The sequence below is a fragment of the Giraffa tippelskirchi genome, chromosome 4 (genome assembly GCF_054371585.1).
Source record: "Giraffa tippelskirchi isolate mGirTip1 chromosome 4, T2T-mGirTip1v1.2.pri, whole genome shotgun sequence".
Classification (NCBI taxonomy): domain Eukaryota; kingdom Metazoa; phylum Chordata; class Mammalia; order Artiodactyla; family Giraffidae; genus Giraffa; species Giraffa tippelskirchi.
In genome coordinates, this window is record NC_137278.1 from 93,807,716 (window position 1) to 93,826,885 (window position 19,170).

The 19,170-nt window shown below is 42.2% G+C and overlaps 1 long non-coding RNA gene across 1 annotated transcript; it reads left to right on the top strand.

Annotated features, from left to right (window-relative positions):
• Nucleotides 1-9,481: 9,481 nt before the first annotated feature.
• Nucleotides 9,482-17,095, top strand: LOC145545976 (uncharacterized). The gene is made up of 4 exons (XR_014082387.1): nt 9,482-9,543; nt 9,998-10,105; nt 12,505-12,639; nt 14,440-17,095. It is a non-coding gene; the product is annotated as an uncharacterized LOC145545976 (long non-coding RNA).
• The last annotated feature ends 2,075 nt before the right edge of the window (nt 17,096-19,170 follow it).

A 19,170-nucleotide genomic window follows, 5' to 3' on the forward strand; every position in this document is an offset into this window, starting at 1 on the left:
TTTTTATTCTTAAACTATGCAAAAACATCTCTTTCTCCCAAGACCAAAGCCAACTTGTTTTTATAACTTGAGAGCCCTCAGCTTCATAAAATTTCATGTGGTATTTATTGAGGGCATCAATCAGAAAGTGTCTCTTTTGATTTAGAAACTGCATGTCTATCAGAACCAGAATTTTATCATAATCCCCAATTAAAAGGCAGGGGGGAGTAGTCTCCACATTTCGCCAGTAGCCTCTGAGTCATGATGGCTATCAGGGAGAGACTTAAACAGGAGGAAAAAACTAAAATCAAAGCCAAAATAAACAATTTAGAGTTTGAGATCCTTAAAAAAAAAAAAAAAAAAAAAAAAGCCCATTGGTAAGATAATTAGTTTTCGACCTTGGTAATGAGTTAGCCATTAAGTGATGCTACTATTAAGGAAGCTGGTCTAATTTAGAAACGCATTACTTTCATTCGGTAGCACCAGAAATCTGAGAAAGCCGTGAGCAGAAAGGACATCATGAATCAGATAAGATCAGGCTAATCAGCCATCAGAAATCGCAGCTTGTTATTATTTCTCAGCCTTAACTCAACGTCAGTGGCAAATAACAGGGCAGGACATCATGCAGCAGGTTATCTGGGCTGGGTTTTACCTAATAGTCTGAAGAAAGCATTCATCTTTCCCTCCAGTCCCCAACATCAAGGCTGGGCTGAGCCCCTTCTCTCTGGCAGGTCTGCAGGATGAGCTATGGTACATCCTTTTTATGCCCGTCTTTCCCACACTGCAGTAGCAAAGGGGATTGTGCACTCGCATGGCTTGATTGGTTGGAAGCGTAAACTCACTGGGAAAATCCTGAATGGATTCTTCCCCTCTAATCCTTGAGCCAGCTCATTCACATGTGCGCGTTTTTAATTTCAGAAAACTGCTACGTTTTGTTCTTAGAAGCGAGGGTGTCACAGAAACTATGAATAGTTACTAAGTCACGAAACTTGTCTTTCTCTCCAATGCCTCCATCATTTCTCCTCCCACCATCAACCTGTCCTGCTTTTAAAGTAGAAACACAGGTCTGCATATTTGTGCAGGCTTAGGAAAAAAAACGTGAATTCACGTTATGTCATTCTTGATTCAGTTGCTCCTGATTTGAAACTATGCACATAGCAACATTTTTATCACCGTGGGAAAAAAAATAGTTTGAAATGCATGGCAGTACTTATAACTGATATTTTGCTTATGTTTTGGAAAATCTCTTTGGAATCATTTCATAAATTGCAAAGAAAACTTCATGCCATTTTTTATTTGTCTAGCAAAAATAAAGAACAAGGAGAAGAAAGAGAATGCAAGAAGTTACAGAGGAGAAAGGATAGGGTGGCACAGGAGAGAAATGGGTGAAATACAAACAAAAAAAGATCAGAATTGATTCAGTGAAGGATGAATTGAATTGAAGTCTCAGCGAGAGCCTGAAGCCGCACAAGCAGCCCTCCACATGGAAGAATCTTGTCAGTGAACTTTGCAAGAGACTCCAAAGGAGGAAAGGATATATAAATGCCCACCAGAAACCAGACACAAGGAAACACACTTTTTTTTTTTAATCCAGAAAAAGAAAGAAATGATATATTTAACACGCACCGACCGTCTATATGGTGCCAACTGCGTTCAAAAGCTCATCTCTCAAATCAAAACCATGCTTGCTTGGACTCCGCAGATCAAACAAAGCTGTTGGAACATAATTATGCTTCAATCCATCTGCAGCCTCCTGGTAGGTGTTCAGGAAAGTGAACTCAGTGTTCAATAAGAGCCGTTCTGCTAATGCCAAAGGTCACTAGGATTGCTGGGTGGACACCCTGGTTTCAAAGCACTGGGCAGTGAGTTAAGGTACTTGCTAGTCTCTGAGATTTTGAGGGCCTTTGAATCTTGCTTCATTTCTACCTCTCCCTCAAAGCTGAAATCCAAAAATGGCTTTGTGTCTTAGTTGTAATTCTACATTGGTTATGGACTCTTTGCACTGAGGTTCATTTATAATCAAAGAGGTTATGGCTTTTCTTTCTCTGTCTCCTCTTTTCTTTTCACCATATCTGGTGAGAGGAGGTTGACAACGCATTCTTTTCGGTGCACTTCCCTAGTCAAGGCCTTGATTAGCACATTTTTGCCAATAAAACAGGCCGTAATTAGTCTTTAATAATTAGTCTATTTTGCTCTACCAGCCTGCAATCTCGAAGCCTGCGATATTTAAAAACAGGACTCAGAACACAGGATGCCACATATTAACTTTAGGGCAAATATAGCTTTGAGAATAATGTTTTGAAAGCAGCCTCCTGTAAATATAAGGTGGGATAGCACCATATGGAGACTGGGTTTCTGACATATGGCTTGAATTAACAAGTTTAAAACTGTGAAGATCAGTTTTTCCTTCATTGAAGGCAAAACCACAAGATTCAGAAGTGAAATATGCTCCAGTCGAAAATACAAAGGCTGGCCCAACGCTGGGCCTCTCGGGCGGGAATTTTTTTGTTGGCAGCAAGTACAAGTTATCAATAGTAAGACAAGTTGTAACACGACGAGGACTCGGCGGCTGCCAAGGCTTAGAATTTCACTTCAAATGGTGCTTACGTGGGCCGACACCGCGCTTGCTCGCAAAGGACATTGCTTCTTTGAAAGTGGCTTTTGAATTATGATTATTACATCCTCAAAATAAATTGTTTTCCTGGGTTGATAGAAAAGATATGTGAAGAGACACACTTGAGTGACAGATGGAAATGGCCCAGAGTACCGTGTCGTATGATCTCCCCTAATTGAACCTTTGTAGGATGAATTGAACAGGGAAAGTTCAAAGATCCAGGACCCATATTACACAAATATTGTTTCATTTAATCAAAAACTGGCTTTGAAGTGTGGCGCTTGTGGGCCACCTGTAGCTTTGAAATTTAAAGTCATATAAAAGCTTTAGAAATGCTGGAGAGGACAGTACACAGCTATAATAAGTGGCTGGACTGAAAAAAAAAATCAAGATTGAGAATGAAGGTTTTTTTTTTTCATATTCCTGTTTCCTTTTATTGCCGTTATTTTTTTACATTTTTATTTTCAGTGAGCAGAACGCTCCAAAGTTGTGAAGAAGGGCACTACTACATTCAGGCATCCACAGGGCTGATTGTCATCATATGAAATGTGTTTGTTTGTGGTTCAGCATCTAAACTATAATTATCCCAAGTATGAAATATCCCTTCAGTGTCAGGTTGAACCCAGCTCATCAGATATGAGTTCCTCACTTTGCAACTCCCTGTAGGAGGAACATTACAAATTGTCTCCCTCATAGAAAATGGGCAGTAAAGTTTCCTTGTGGAACATGATTGGAGTGCTGTCGAATATATATGCAGCTGGAATGGGAGACCCCTATGAAGAAAGAATCAGTTCAGTCACTCGGTCGTGTCCGACTCGTTGCGACCCCATGGAGTGCAGCATGCCAGACTTCCTTATCCTTCACCATCTCCCAGAGCTTGCTCAAACTCATGTCCATCGAGTCAGTGATGCCATCCAACCATCTCATCCTCTGTCGGCCCCTTCTCCTCCTGCCTTCAGTCTTTCCCAACATTAGGGTCTTTTCCAATGAGTCAGTTCTTCCCATCAGGTGGCCAAAGCATTGGAGCTTCAGCTTCAGCATCAGTCCTTCCAGTGAATATTCAGGACTGATTTCCTTTAGCATTGACTGGTTTGATCTCCTTGCAGTCCAAGAGACTCTCAAGAGTCTTCTCCAACACTACAGTTCAAAAGCCCTAATTACAGGGAAATGCCATTGTAATCATGCTTAATAATAATAACAGTTATTATTATCATGTATAATAATATGTATATTAATAATATTATTAATAATATACACACTATGTTACATTTTGTATAACATAATAGTATACATGATAGTATACACAGTATACACGTTTCCCTGGTGACTCAGTGGTAAAGAATCCACCTGCCAATGCAGGAGACACAGTTTTGATACCTGGATCAGAAAGATCCCCTGGAGAAAGAAGTGGCAACCAACTCTAGTATTCTTCTTACCTGGGAAATCCCATGGACAGAGGAGCCTGGTGGGCTATAATCCAGAGTCTCAAAGAGTCGGACACGACTGAGTGACTAAACAACAACAACAACACATACACACACATATAATAGTATACAAAGTATGTAGTGTATAAAAAGTATATAGTATGCATAATAGTAAATATAATAGTATACAATGTATATATAGTGTACATAACAGCATACAGAATAGTATATGCCATATATATAGTATGTAACATATATATAGTATACATGATAGTATATATCATATATACAGTATACTTAATCGCATGCATAATACTATACACAGTATTTGCACTATGACACTGAATCCATAAAGCAGGGTAGGAAACACTGGGTCTTCTTCCCCTTTTATAGATGGAAAAAACGAAAAAAAATTTTCTTCAGGCTCCAAGACTTGAGTGATCTGCCTAATCCATCACAGCTCGTCAGCACCAGAAGGATTTGCCCTTCTCATGTCGAGTGCAGGCTCTGCACTCTCTCCACCGTGCCCTTTCCACAGGCTGGCTCCTCTAAGAGGGAGCACCACCCTCCTGTTAGGCAGCTCTCACATGGGGCAGGAGGAAAACGAGTTTCAGGCCCCGTGCAAACTGGTCCTTGAGATGGAGGGAAGGGTCCATCATCACAGCCGTCCCCTCCTCTGACAGCCCGGCTGCCATGCGGAGGAGGAAATGGAGAAGGGGCATCGGGTAGTTCAACCCCATGAAAACTTCAGAGCACCTCCATAGACTTGTTTTAGTCATCAGTAGGCACTAATCACATTAAAAAATAGTTTTCAAGTGAATTCATTTTCCAGCTATAAACACACATAGAGGCCTTTCTTCTGTAAAAGGCTCCCAGCTCACACTTCCACAAGGTCTGCGCCCCCTTTTTCTCTGCAATCTTCTGGGTCAGATCACAACTGCGCATGATCCCCCTTGATCACAGGACCCTGTTCTTTCATAAATACCTTTAGATGTGTGGAAGCCTGTAGTGAATCTGGTAGTGATTATTATATTTTCCCAAACATTTGTTTCTGCCCTTACACAACTTTTTTTTGGCCTCGCTAGAGAAATTCCACTTAATCCTTTAGTTTAAAAAAATCACAAGAGAATCAGAGAGCAGAGAGCCATCTAGGGAGCATCTAGTCCAACCCAGTTATGTCGTAAATGAGAAAACACAGGCTCAGAAAAGCTGACTTGCAAAAAGTCACAGTACTACGGGAGTGAGCACCTGGACCCTCATCTCCCTGGTCCCATGGCCTTCTTAGTCAGATGATACAGCCTGAGTGTTCTCTGCATGTGTGCTAAGTTGCTTCAGTCGTGTCTGACTCTTTGCGAGCCCTAGAGTGGAGCCCACCACACTCCTCTGCCCATAGGATTGTTGAGGCAAGAATACTGGATCGGGTTGCCATTCCCTCCTCCAGGGGATCTTCCTGACCCAGGGATCAAAGCCGAATCTCCTCTGTCTCCTGCATTGGCAGGTGGGGTTCTTTACTACTAGCACCACCTGGAAAGCTGAGTGTTCTCTACTAAAACAAAATCCAGGCAAAAAGTACAAGTTTTCAGGCATTTCAATTCATCACTCCCCTGCCATGTTTTATTTATCTTCATAGCATAACCACCTCCCAACCTGCGACACATTAATTGCCCATTATCTGTCTCTCCTCCTGGAGAAGATAATCAGTGGTGTGCTGAAGGTGACTAACAACCAGCTCTCTGAATGGAAGTAAAACAACATGACTCATAGCATTTGTTGATTTCCAAGGTGTAGACCTTCCCACTGTGGCTGATTTTAGGCACCCAATCTGGCAAGACATCGACTTGGAAAAGATGCTGCAGTTGGTCCAGATGACCTGGGACTGAGTCTCCTACAAGCACTCTGGCTGCTCCCCTGCATCTAGAACAGAGCCTGACACACACCAGCCACACCAGCACTATCCCTGGAACTGACCTGCAGGAATCACGAAGACCAGTTTTCTGGAAAGTGCTGGAATTCTGCTGTCTCTGTTTTCCCGCTACCCAGCAAGGCAGCAGTGCCTCTTTTCTGGGGAGGATGTTCACTTTCTCAGCTTCCCTCTTTCTGGCTGATGGACCTTGGCCAGATTCTGTTCTAACTTCAACTTTACATGGAAGGAAGCATAAAGCGTTTTTCAGGTGAAATTGTAAATGCAGATTGAGAAGAACTAAATTATCATAATGAGACTCTGGTGTTTTGGAACACTGAGATAATAATATGATTCTTCTTCTGCTTTTTTTTTTTTTTTAATGCTTGGAATGATATCATTCATCCACTCCTTTGGGGATGAGGGTCAAGCCACTGGCAGGCATTTCCACAATCGCTCTTCCTCTGCAGATTCTGCCCATGAGCTATTTGTGGGAGGCATGAAGCTACTGAGAATCAGGGTCTTTGTAGCCAGATAAAGTAGTCCATGATGATGAGAGTGGTGTGCTTTAATAATGAGAAAAGGAAATCTCAGCTCTGCTTCTGTACTTAGCATAACTGGAACTCAAGTCAAAATCAAATAAGAGGAGGTCTTTGCTCAACCATATATTTTTTGACATCTTTATCTGCAAAATGTTTCAGACAAAACATGGCTGTTGTGGAGAACGTGCCCCAGAATTTTGATGAATCTGAAGTAAAAACATCCCTGATGGAGAGGACAGAGGCATTTTCAAATATGGAGCTTCTTTCTCAAAGGGTAGTTTTTGTGTTGTTTTTTTTAATATCATGTATTTATTTATTTGGCTGCATAGGGTCTTAGTTGCATCATATGCAATCGTTCACTGCGGTGCATGGACTCTCTCTACTTGTGGTGCCTGGGCTCAATTGTTGCAGTGTGAGATCTTAGTTGTTCGGAGGCATGTGGGATCTCAGTTCCCCGACCAGGAATCAAACCCATGTCCCTTGCATTTCAAGGTGGAGTTTTAACCACTGGACCACCAGGGAAGTCCCTCAAAAGGTAGTATTTTAAAAACATAAATTATGGTATATTTCATAGAGAATTCTAGCAAATGACCAACAGGTAGTAACAGAAACATAAATCTATATTCTCCACAAAAAGGTGTACATGTTTCATGCCTGTTTTATAAGATGGATCAGAGTCTCTTGGCCCTTTCACACTATGGCATGGAAGGTAATTCCTATTAAATCTCACATGGATAGTGATCAATAAGAAATTCAGCCCAAGGAGTTTTAATACTAGAATAGGCAAACAGTCCACTGGACATTTATACATTTAGGAATTTCAGGGATCGATTTAATTTCAAGGGAGTGATTTAAGAGGAGAACTTTAACCATGGAAAGTCTTAAAAAATAGAAAATCCTGCAAGGAGTGGCTCTGTGTCAGGGCACTTTGAATGCCTGAATCCTTGCTCACAAACTCCTTGGGGGCAGTGCTTAGATTCCAGACATTTTCCATCTGCCTATGCCCACTGCCCCAGCCTCTACACTCCCCCAGCACCCGCCTGCATACAGTAAGTACTCAATGTGTGTACACTGACTTGGATGAGAAGAAATGATTTCAGTGGACTCAAACAGCTAGCTGAAAGCTAACCCCTGTGATTCATAGGAGTATTGAGGAGGGAAGACTTCAATTTGGATTGATTCCTTTAAATGTCTATCAGTCTTTGGCTTCCCTGGTGGCTCAGTTGTAAAGAATTTGCCTGCCAACACAGGAGACATAGGTTCCATCCCTGAGTCAGGAAGATCCCCTGGAGTAGGAAATGGTAACCCACTCCAGTGTTCTTGACTTGGAAATCCCATGGACAGGAGCCTGGTGGGCTACAGCCCATGGGGCTGCAAAGAGTCAAACATGACTTAGTGACTGAGTATGCGTGCACTATCTTTCTTTACAAGCCCTCTGACTTCATCTGTATTACTCAGAGCAATGTTAACTTAGGATATTTTGGACAGTTGTGGTTCTTCGAGGCCAACCCAATTCAGATGCCTAATTTGGTTCCAGTAGTCATGTATGAATGTGAGAGTTGGACCTTAAAGAAGGCTGAGCACCGCAGAATTGCTAAAGCTCCAAATCTTTGGCCACCTGATGCAAAGAGCTGACTCATTGGAATTGGAAAAGCATCATGCTGGGGAAGATTGAAGGCAGGAGGAGAAGGCAGGGGCAACAGTGAATGAGATGGTTGGATGGCATCACCAACTCAATGGACATGAATTTGAGCAAACTCCAGGAGATGGTAAAGGATGGGGAAGCTTGGTGTGCTGCAATTCATGGACACACAGAGAGTGGGAACAATTTGGTTCCAGTGGAAAGTGTAATGTTCGTATTTTCTTCTTCCCTGAAATGAATACCATGTTGGACCATTAAATGCGGAAAGTGATGGAAATACTGCAACAGGAGAGTATTTTTTTTTTTTTTGTCCTATTTACTTGAAACTGGCTAATAGCCAGACAGTCTGGTGTTTCACTTAAAACATAGGGGCATTTACTACACAGAGCATAAGCCAGTTACCTACCTGAGACACCCGCCCCCTTCAAGAGCTGTGCTTGGAAGGAAGTGTATTTCAAGCTTTTTCATAACCAGCCTCCCAGGGTCATTAGTAGAGTGATGTGAGGCAAGGAGCAGCCCAGTGATTAATTATCAATCCGTCAAAACACTATCAGTAATCCCCACCTAAAAAGAGCAATGGCTTGTTTAATGTGCTGAATGAAAAATGTTAAAGCAATAAAAATACTTTACAGGAGACTTTTAAAGCAGAGATGATCACGTAACCTGGGTTTAATTCTATGGTTCAGATACTAAGGCAAGACAAAACCAAAAACAATTAAAGGATTAAAAAAGAAAAACTCAAGGTTTTCTTACAGAAAAACATGAAGAGTAAATTTCCTATCAAGAATTGCACTCTCTTCTTTTCAAATGTATGGGTCTAGGGAGCTCAAAGAAATTTGATTTAAAATGACGGTGACATGAATGAGGGAAACATTTGACATTTTTGGAATTTCGGCAACTTAAAGTATTTTGCGAGAAGTAAGGGTTGTTACTAATCAAGGCAGGCTGGGGGCCACTTTGACCATTTATTTCTCTTGCCCTGGCAGATATGTTTTTTTTTTTTTCTTTTTGGAAGCTGTAATTTGAGAAGTTTCAAAGCAAAAAAAAGTAAAGGTTAGTCTTAAAAGGAATGTATTTAGCCTAAAAATAAACGAGCTTTCATAACTCAGGTGAAGTTTCCCTCTCTCGCTCTCCCCTGCCCCCTTCTTTCTCTCCCCCGACTCCCCCTTCTGTCTGTCTGAGGCAAACAGCTATATTAATAGTCATTTCATAACCACATCATTTTGCTAACAGTCACAGAGCTATATTTAAACTCAGGGTGCTACTGCCATGAATTCTACAGCATCGTATAATCGTGTTTCTTAAACACTTGCTTTTGCCCAGCATCTCTGACCCCTGGTGACCGCAGTATCTTTTACCCCCGCCCCTTCCTTCTTCCCCACCTTCCAGGGGTGGCTACAGGTGGACGTGGCCACAGGCTGACCCCTGCCCTTGAATGGGAAGTAAACCCAAGGGTCTGGGGCCCAAACTTTTCTACTTCACTCCCATGTGAGCTCATTTGAAGGAGTTCTGCTTTTTTTTTTCAATAACCCAACACTTAAAATGCATAAGACTTTGCAGGGAGAGGTCCAAGGTGTTGACCGGGGGTGGCTCGAGTCCTTCCCGGCTCTCAGTGTCCACGGGTGACCTCCGCCCTGCGCCCAGCCACACATCCATTCACGGCGAGATAATTATGCAAATATATACTAACTAGGCTTAGTTCCCTACTTAGACTTCCTTCCCACTCCCAGCTTCCTAGCATGGGTGCTGACAGTGTTTTGGAAGAGTTACTAAATAGCTGGAAGGCTTTCTGAATATATCTATCCTGGCCTGTCAAAGCTAGAACAGCGACGGTCCATCTGGGCCTGGAAGACAATTTCCATGGTGTAAAATACTCTTTCAATTCTTTCCTACCAGAGACAACCAGCTGGTGCTACAGGGAGGCAGCCAACTCCGCTGTGTGTAGACCTCCCCTCCAAGCTAAAGAGTGGCCTGGGATGACCCTGAAGTCGCATCTTTGGAGAGGTGAGTGAAAGTCACCGCGGGTGGGGGGTCAGGGGGGAGAAAGCAGTTCCTGGTTTGGAGCCACGGTCTCAGGCCGGCCATGGCCACAAAAGGTGACTCCAGCAGGATCGCTGAAGCTTTGAGCAATTGATTAAATTTTTGAAAAAAGTGTTTTTCTTGCAACTTTCTGGATATTAACCATCGGGAGGAATTTGGGGAAAAGAGCCTGAAGTTTTTCGAACAAATGCCTCACTTTCTGAGTGCCTTAATCTTAGCCAGAAACCCTTGCTGACACTTTTCTGTTGTGTGATTGTATATACCATGTAAAAATCATAAACAGTACTTGAATGTGGATGTGTGGGGAGAGTGGAGGAAGCTGGTTCGCTCTGAGATCCTGCTTAGCGCCCCGCCCCCACCAACCAGTTCTTCCAAAAAACATCACTGTGAGTGTGCTTCAGTGCTGATCTGGACTCAAACAGAGTGCTGGTGAGATGTGAGGACTCGGCAGTGACAGTTCCTCAGGAAGGATCTCTGCCTTGGTCCACATTCTACCTTTTGGCAAGGGTGAGAGGGGTGATCCTTCCCTGAACCACCAGGTCTGGGCTCAGTATTTGGTTCGCTGTCACAAAGAGCAAACCCGTGACCTTCCTGATGCTCCGGTGGCTAAGGCTCTGTGCTCCCAACGCAGAAGTCGCTGGTTCGATCTCTGGTCAGGGAAGTAGATCCCGAGATGAATTGAGAGAACAGCACTGAAACATACACATTACCATATGTAAAACAATAGATAGCCAATGGGAAGCTGCTGTATAACACGAGGACCTCAACCATGTACTCTGTGACAACCTAGAAGGGTGGGTTTAGGTGGATGTGAGAGGGAGGTTTAAGAAGGAGGGGATAAAAGTATACTTATGGCTGATTCATGTTATTTTATTGCAGAAACCAACACAACATTGTAAAGCAAGTATCCTCCAATTAAAAATAAATGTTAAAAAAAGAGTTTGCATTGCTACAACTTAAGATCCCATATGCCACAACTAAGACCTGCCACAGCCAAATACATAAAATTTTTTTAAAAAGAGAAAATCAAATTATCCAGCAGTGGGAGTCACTGAGGCTCAGCAGTCTTCGGCTCCAGCCAGGGATCACAGGTGAGAGCTGAGGAACACATGAAAAGGAAACATAAGACCTATAGATTAGTAAGAAAGAAATTAAGCTACCTTTGATCAGAAACAACATGATCATCTATGGAGAAAGTCTGAAGGAATCAAGAAAAAGTGCAGAACTAATAATTATAGGAATGTTGCAGGGTACAAGGTTAGTGTAAAAATCCAGCTGTTCTCCTAAATACTAGCAATGAGCAAGTACAAATTCAAATAAACACACAAGGTGCACACTGGAGATATTGAGAGTTCAGTTGCAACCACCACAATAAAGCAAGTCACAAAATGTGTTGGTTTCCCAGTGCATTTAAGTTACATACTCAGTACACTCGAATCTACTGAGTATGCAATAGCATTATGCCTAAAATAAAAAGACAAGGTTGTTGTTCAGTCACTAAGTCATATCTGACTCTTTGCGACCCCATAGACTGTAGCCCACTAGGCTTCCCTGTCCTTCACCATCTCCCAGAGTTTGCTCAAACTCGTGTACATTGAGTTAATGATTCCATCCAACCATCTTATCCTTTGTCACCCCCTTCACCTGCCCTCAGTCTTTCCCAGAATCAGAACCTTTTCCAATGAGTTGGCTCTTCGAATCAGCTGGCCAAAGTATTGGAGTTTCACCATCAGTCCTTCCAATGAATATTCAGGGTTGATATCCTTTAGGATTAACTGGTTTGATCTGCTTGCTCTCTAAGAGATTCTCAAGCGTACATACCTTAATTAAAAAACAATTTATTGCTAAAAAAATGCTAACAATCATCTGAGCCTTCAGCAGGTCATAGTAGTAGCATCAAAGATCACTGATCACAGGTCACCATTACAAACACAATAATAACGAAAAAGTTTGAAATACTGTGAAAATTACCAAAATACGACATAGCAATATGAAGTAAGCAAATACTGTTGGAAAAAATAGTGTCTAGGATTTACTTGATGCAGAGTTGCTACAAACCTTCAATTTGTAAGAAATGCAGCATCTTGTTTTGGCATTTTTTTTTAAATTAATTTATTTTAATTGGAGGATAATTTCTTTACAATATTGTGATGGTTTTTGCCATACATCAGCATGAATGGGCCACAGGTATACATGTGCCCCCTCCATCCTGAAACCCCTCCCACCTCCCTCCCCACCCTATCCCTCTGTGTTGTCCCAGAGCAACTGGCTTTGGGTACCCTGCTTCATGCATCAATCTTGCACTGGTCATCTATTTCACATATGGTAACATACATGTTTCAATGCTATTCTCTCAAATCTAGATGTTCATCAGCAGATGAATGGATAAGGAAGTTGTGTCCATATACACAAAGGAATATTACTCAGCTATAAAAAGGAACACACTTGAGTCAGTTCTAATGAAGTGGATGAACCTGGAGCCTATTATACAGAATGAAGTAAGTCAGAAAGAAAAGACAAATACTGTATATTAATGCATATATATGGAATTTAGAAAGACAGTACCAATGATCCTACATGCAGGACAGCACAGTAGACACAGGTGAAATGCAGTATCTTGAAGTACAGCAAGCAAAGTGTAATAAAGTTAGGCATACCTGTATTACAATTTACATTAGCACCCCAAAATGAAACATTTAGGTATAAATCTAACAAAATGTGCATAATACCCACATGAAATAGACTAAAAAACTGAAGAAAGACACCAAAGACACCAAAGAAAAACAAGCTAAGTGGAGCGATATTCCATGTTCCTGGATAGGAAGACCCAATACTTACTGTCAGGATCTCAGTTCTTCCTAACATGATCTATAGATTCTATGCAAACTCAGTCAAAACCCCAGCAGATTATTATGCAAATCTTGTCAAACTGATTCAAAAGTTTGTATGGAGAGACAGAAGACTCTGAACAGTCAACACAATATTGAAGAACAAAGTTAGGAGGGTAAGGCTACCTGACCTCAACTTACTATAAAGCTATGATAATCAGGAGTGTGATTACAAAAAAGAATAAAAAGTATGGTATTGGAGAAATAATGGACAACAGGTAAACTGACAAAATATAGAGCCCCATAACTGACCCACATAAATAAAATGAGTCAATCTTCACAAGGTAGTACAGACAGTACAAGGGCACAGACATAGCATTTTCAAAAAACAATACTGGAACAACTGGAAGTCCAAATGCAAAAGGTGAATCTCGGACTTCCCTGGTGGTACAGTGGATAAGGATCCACCTGTCAATGCAGGGGACATGGGTTCTATCCCTGGTCTGAGAAGATTCCACATAACTTGGGTCAATCAAGCCCATGTGCCACAACTACTGAGCCCATGCTCTGGAGTCCTCAAACTGCAACTACTGAAGCCCATGTGCCTAGATGGCTCAGATGGTAAAGCAATGTGGGAGGCCCAGGTTCAATCCCTGGGTCGGGAACATCTCTTGGAGAAGGAAATGGCAACCCACTCCAGTATCCTTGCATGGAAAGTCCCTTGGATGGAAGAACCTGGTAGGCTACAGTCCATGGGGTCACAAAGAGTCAGACACAATGAGTGACTTCACTTTCCACTTTTGCATGTGCCTAGACCCAGTGCTCCACAACAAGAAAAGCTGCCACGATGAGAAGCCCGCATATGGGGCAACGAAGAGCAGTAACTTCCAGCTCCAAGACTATCATAGCTCCATTATCAGAGGATATATTTGGAATGTATCTGGACCCTCTCACCAATAAAATCAGCATGATTTATAGCTAGGATGTGCCTCAAGAGCATAGTAAGACTAATGCCTTTTTTTTTTTTTTTGCCAGTAACAAAGAGGTTATCTGATTCCTCTGGGGTCACACAACAAGGCAGCAGCAATACAGAAACTAGAAATCAGGTCTCCTACTGTGTTCCTCCAGTCGACCTAATGTGTATTCACAGAAGACAAATTCACTTTCATATCAAGTGATGCACAGAATGCCAAATCTGCGCACACACCCATACATTGCTCTCTACAACCATACATACATGTTTTTGATTATCTGCCTTAAAAAAATAAGTTCATTTCCCTTCCTTATCCTCCACAACTGCATGAGCTCGGAGAACTACAAGTTGACTCAGTGTCTACATTTTTAAAGCTCTCTTCCTTAGAAGCACTGCCCATTTTGCAACAAGCCTACACATATGTGAAAAATGTCATGCTTTATATCATGTGGTGCCTCTGGGCATTTTGTCAAATTATTTCCATTTTTCTATTTCAGGTCCTAATGATCCTAGACACTCACTATGCGAGGCGAGGAAATGTGTGTCCTGCCTCCCTCCCCTTGAAATCTCTACCCTGGCAAGTGCGAAAGGGCGTTCGGGGTCCTTGTGTTCTCCTCAGATGGATCGCCGCTGTCCCATCTTGTCTTCGTATTCATGACTCTGTTCTTGCTATTATTACCTCCACATCAGTGCACCCCCCGATCACCTGCAGCCTGTATTTTCTCCTTTGGAACAATCTCTGCTCTTTATACCCAATCTGCCATTGCCAAGCTTTCTTTGTGCTGTTGCCAGTGCTCCTCTGCTCTCTGTGTATTTGGATCTGTGATTGGGAGCGACGAGCAGGAAAGAGAGTGCATTTGTTCAGCCTCTCCCCCGTGGACACAACAGCAGGCCCCCTCCAGTCTCATGCACAACCTCCATTTATTAGGTCTTTACTGGATTCCAGTCTTCCCAAGTGGCTCAGCGGTAAAGAACCACATGCCAATGCAGGAGATGCAGGAGATGAGGGTATTATCCCTGGGTTGGGAAGGTCCCCTGGAACAGGGCATGGCAACCCACTCCAGTATTCTTGCCTAGGAAATCCCATGGACAGAGTCTGGTGGGCTATAGTGATCCATAGTGTCTCAAAGAGCTGGATACAACTGAAGCAACTGAGCACAACTGCACCACGGGGGGCTGCAGAGAGAAAGACAGGCAGGCTGACCGGGACCAGTCTGGCGATGGCGGGGACAGGCAGGTCCTTCCTGTAATGTTAGCACTCTCTTGCTCTGTTGGAATCTTCCACAGATCTTCGAGCAGGAACAAAAATCAATTCAAACCCTTCACAGACTACAGCGGGTCTCTGGGAGCCAGTGGAGCCTGGTTTACAAATCTTCATTCCCCAGGCTGAGGCTCAGATCTTCTGCTAATGACCATCCCAGGGTCTGGGGTTGGCTCTGAGACCTGCGTGCAGTTAAATGTCCTGGCCGTCCCCTCAAACTGAGGGGCTTTCTTTAGAATTGATTGGTGTGTCCACCAAACAGTTCCCTTCATACAAAATGTTTCTGTTTCCTTAGGAGAAGGGAGGCCTCAAAAATCGTTTGGAGTATTTGAGTAATGGAACAGTCCAACAATCTCTTTTATTTCTAAAAATCACGGCAAGTAACTTACTAGGAAAATCATAAATTACATCACTGTGCTGAAACAGGAGATCATTTTGTCACTGGTGAAATAGGATAATGCAAAATTGCTGAGAAGTAAGGGGGAACTTGCTAACCCTGAAGTCATAACACTCTAAGATGTTTGTGTATCCCTCCTCTTAGATGTCTCACAGGGATGTGAGACAGCGGCCCACAATGTAAGATTTTAAGGTCTTGGGAGGCCTTGCAGCTGGCAAGGGAAAATAGGAGGAATTCTCTTCCAGCCATTGATGGGGGCCTGAAATTTTACTTTTAAATAGATTTCTTTTTTTTTTTTTTAATTTAAAGATCTATGCTCTGATAAAACGCAAATGACTCCAAGAAATGGTAGTATCTGAGCTAGCATTGCTTGTCTTTTCTTCAGAATGAAGGACTTGTCAAAACTTTTCTTTAGAGTAAACTGGGACTAGGGTGGGGGAGGAACCAAGAGAGTATTTAGACCAAGTTGGTTGAAGAAGGAGGGAGAAGGTGCTTACAGTCCTGGAGGCAAGAGGCAGAAGGCGAAGATAAACCAGTACTTTGATTTTGAATCAGCTCAGCCCTGTTAGCAATAACCAGAGTTGTGGAGTTTCCTGTCAGAAGAAGTGTTCTAGAACAGGCTGACAAGAATACCATGGTGGTAGTTGGTGGTTTAGTCGCTAAGTCATGTTCGACTCTTGCGACTCCTTGGACTGTAGCCCACCAGGCTCCACTGTCCATGGCATTTCCCAGGCAAGAATAGTAAAGTGGGCTGCCACATTAAATACCACATGGAAGGCTGGACTCTGTACAGGCCATAGTGAATTTAGCAAACATTGACTGTGTGACTTCTACCAAATGCAGTAACAGGATGTATCCGTCATCCTTTTATCTTCAAAGAGCTCATCATCTATGCCAATGCGTAAATCCCACTAGTTCTGTTCACTAGTATAATTCCTCTTCTTCATGAAGTCTGAAAAGCATAATAACATTCCTACTTGAGCAGCAATGTTAACTATAGGCATTGCCCAAAGTGTTTCAAAGAAACTGGTTAAGTGGCCTGGGGTGTTTCTGACCTACCCTGACCACTCCCCGCCCCCACAGCTGCTGAGAGAGCAGCTCATCCTCTTTTCTAAGAGCTGCCTGAGCGGAGAGTCTGTAGAACTTTGTGGAGAGTGATCTGATTAGGGATGTGTATATGAGATGGTTGGATGGCATCACTGACTCAATGGACGTGAATTTGAACAAACTCCAGGAGATGGTTAAGGAAAGGGAAGTCTGGCATGCTGCAGTTCATGGGGTTGCAAAGAGTCGGACACGACTTAGTGACTGAACAACAACAACCCTATGACCAATAAAGGAATCATGTACCTTACATGTTCAAACCATCTCCTTAAACAGAGTCCCAAAGAGCTGCTTCTTAAGATATATTTCAATAAATAATTTGCTGAATAAGGAAGAGAAATATTCACTAGAAGTAATTGGCTTTTTAAAAGTAAATGATTTGAAAGAAAAATCAAAGTCGAACCCAGCCTCTTTTATTTTTGTTTAAAACACCATTGAGGGGCTTGGAAATCAACAGTGTTCTGTGCTTCCCAGAGCCCACCCATGGGAAGCTTGAATGGGGCTAAACTCAGCCACAGAAGAGGTGGGGGTCTGATCTAAGTAGAACGAATAGATTGTACTTGATTGTCTTTTTTTTTTTTTAAGAAGTTTTCCTTTTCCCATCCTAGTACTAGATGTCAGACATCGCTACAAGTTACTTTTCTTCCTTTATGGAATCCAAATCTGGCCATATAAGTCAGACAGCCATGATCATCTCCTCGATGGACAGACCACCAGTGATTAACAGCATTGGCTCAATAACATCTCTGCAAATGAAGACCAAAAAGGTGCACAAATGTCAGAAGCAAAGCCATTTGTTCAAAACTAAACCTTACCTGGGGGACTTCCTTGGCGGTCCTGTGATTAAGAATCTGCCTGCCAATGCAGAGGACATGGGTTCAATCCCTGGTCCAGGAAGATCCCACATGCCACGGGGCTACTAAGCCCGTGCACTGAAACTACTGAGCCTCTGTGCTGCAACTACTGAAGCCCACATGCTCTAAAGGCTACACTCGGCAACAAGAGAAACATCACTATGAGAAGCCCATGCACTGCAGTGAAGGGCTGCTCCAACTAGAGACCCAGCATGGTCAAAAATGAATAAATAAAGCTTAAAAATAAATACACAAATATTACCTGGTTATGATATAATGGATCATATATGATAATGTAAGGTAATATGTGGTATTAGAATATGATAATATGTGATACCACATATGATAATATGTGGTAATAGAATCATAACAAAGGTAAATCAGAAATTCATCTTGACACTATTTTTTATAGAATATAGGAGTCCTAGTAATAATAACATTGTGCTTTTTCAAGCATTTTTACATACATTATTGAATTTAATCTTCAGGAAAAAATACTAGGAAGTTACATTATCTCTATTTAAAATATGAGCAGAGTCAGAAAGTTTGTATTTCTGTAACAGATGAGTAGGTAGAAGACTTGAGATTTGAACCAAGTCTTAGGGCTCTGATGTTAGCATTCCTTTAGCTGATATATATACATTCTCTAAAATACTGACTTTTTAACAAGATCCAAAACTTAGTTTGAGACTGTAGAGAGTTCTTTCTTTATTCTGTAATTTCATCTGTATCTCCATTAACAGATACAGTACATAAGGCTGACAAGTGGAAGATTCAAAGAAAGTTCGGAGATGGCCTCTATCTTCAAACAAGACAAGTAACACACAAAGGAAAACATAAGCCATAATAAATAAAATAAAAGTAAATTAATTAAAAAAATGAAAGGAAAGGAAAAAAGGAGAAGGGGTGGCAGAGGATGAGATGGTTGGATGGCATCACCAACTCAATGGACATCAGTGTGAGCAAACTCTGGGAGATAGTGGAGGACAGAGGAGCCTGGCGTGCTGCAATTCATGGGGTCCCAAAGAGTCGGACACAACTGAACAACTGAACAACAACAACAAAGCCATAATAAAGTGAAATACTGAGAAGCAAAAAACTAATGAGGATTGCAATCATTAGGAAAGGCTGAAGAAAAAGACTAGCCTTGGTAAGGAATTTCCCAAAAAGCTCCAAAGGCAGGGAAGAGTGAATTCATAAGGAAGCAGAAGATAATACCTGATGCCAAGCAGACACAAGATCGTGCACAGTTCCAGGGCTCCAGTGAATGTGGAGTATGTGGGGGTTTGTGTCCAGGATGGAGACTGGCATGTAAATGCCAGATAAACATGATCTGGAGCTTGAGACAAGACTATAGTCAGAGAAAGATTCTGTTTCCAAAATAGGAAAAACCAAAGTGGTAACCCATTAGGGTTAAAGGAAGACAGTGGTCTGTGGACATCTGGAAGCATCCAAGCACAGAAGGCCCATCTACAGCAACCAGGCTTTGTCTAGACCCTTCCCAGTGGGTGCTGGCTCTGAATCTACTGAAGTAGTGTACTTGCCTGAGCTTGACTGAAAGCAGCTGTTTAGAAGGGTTGTCCCTGAGCACCAACAGCTGAGCAGGTGGGGG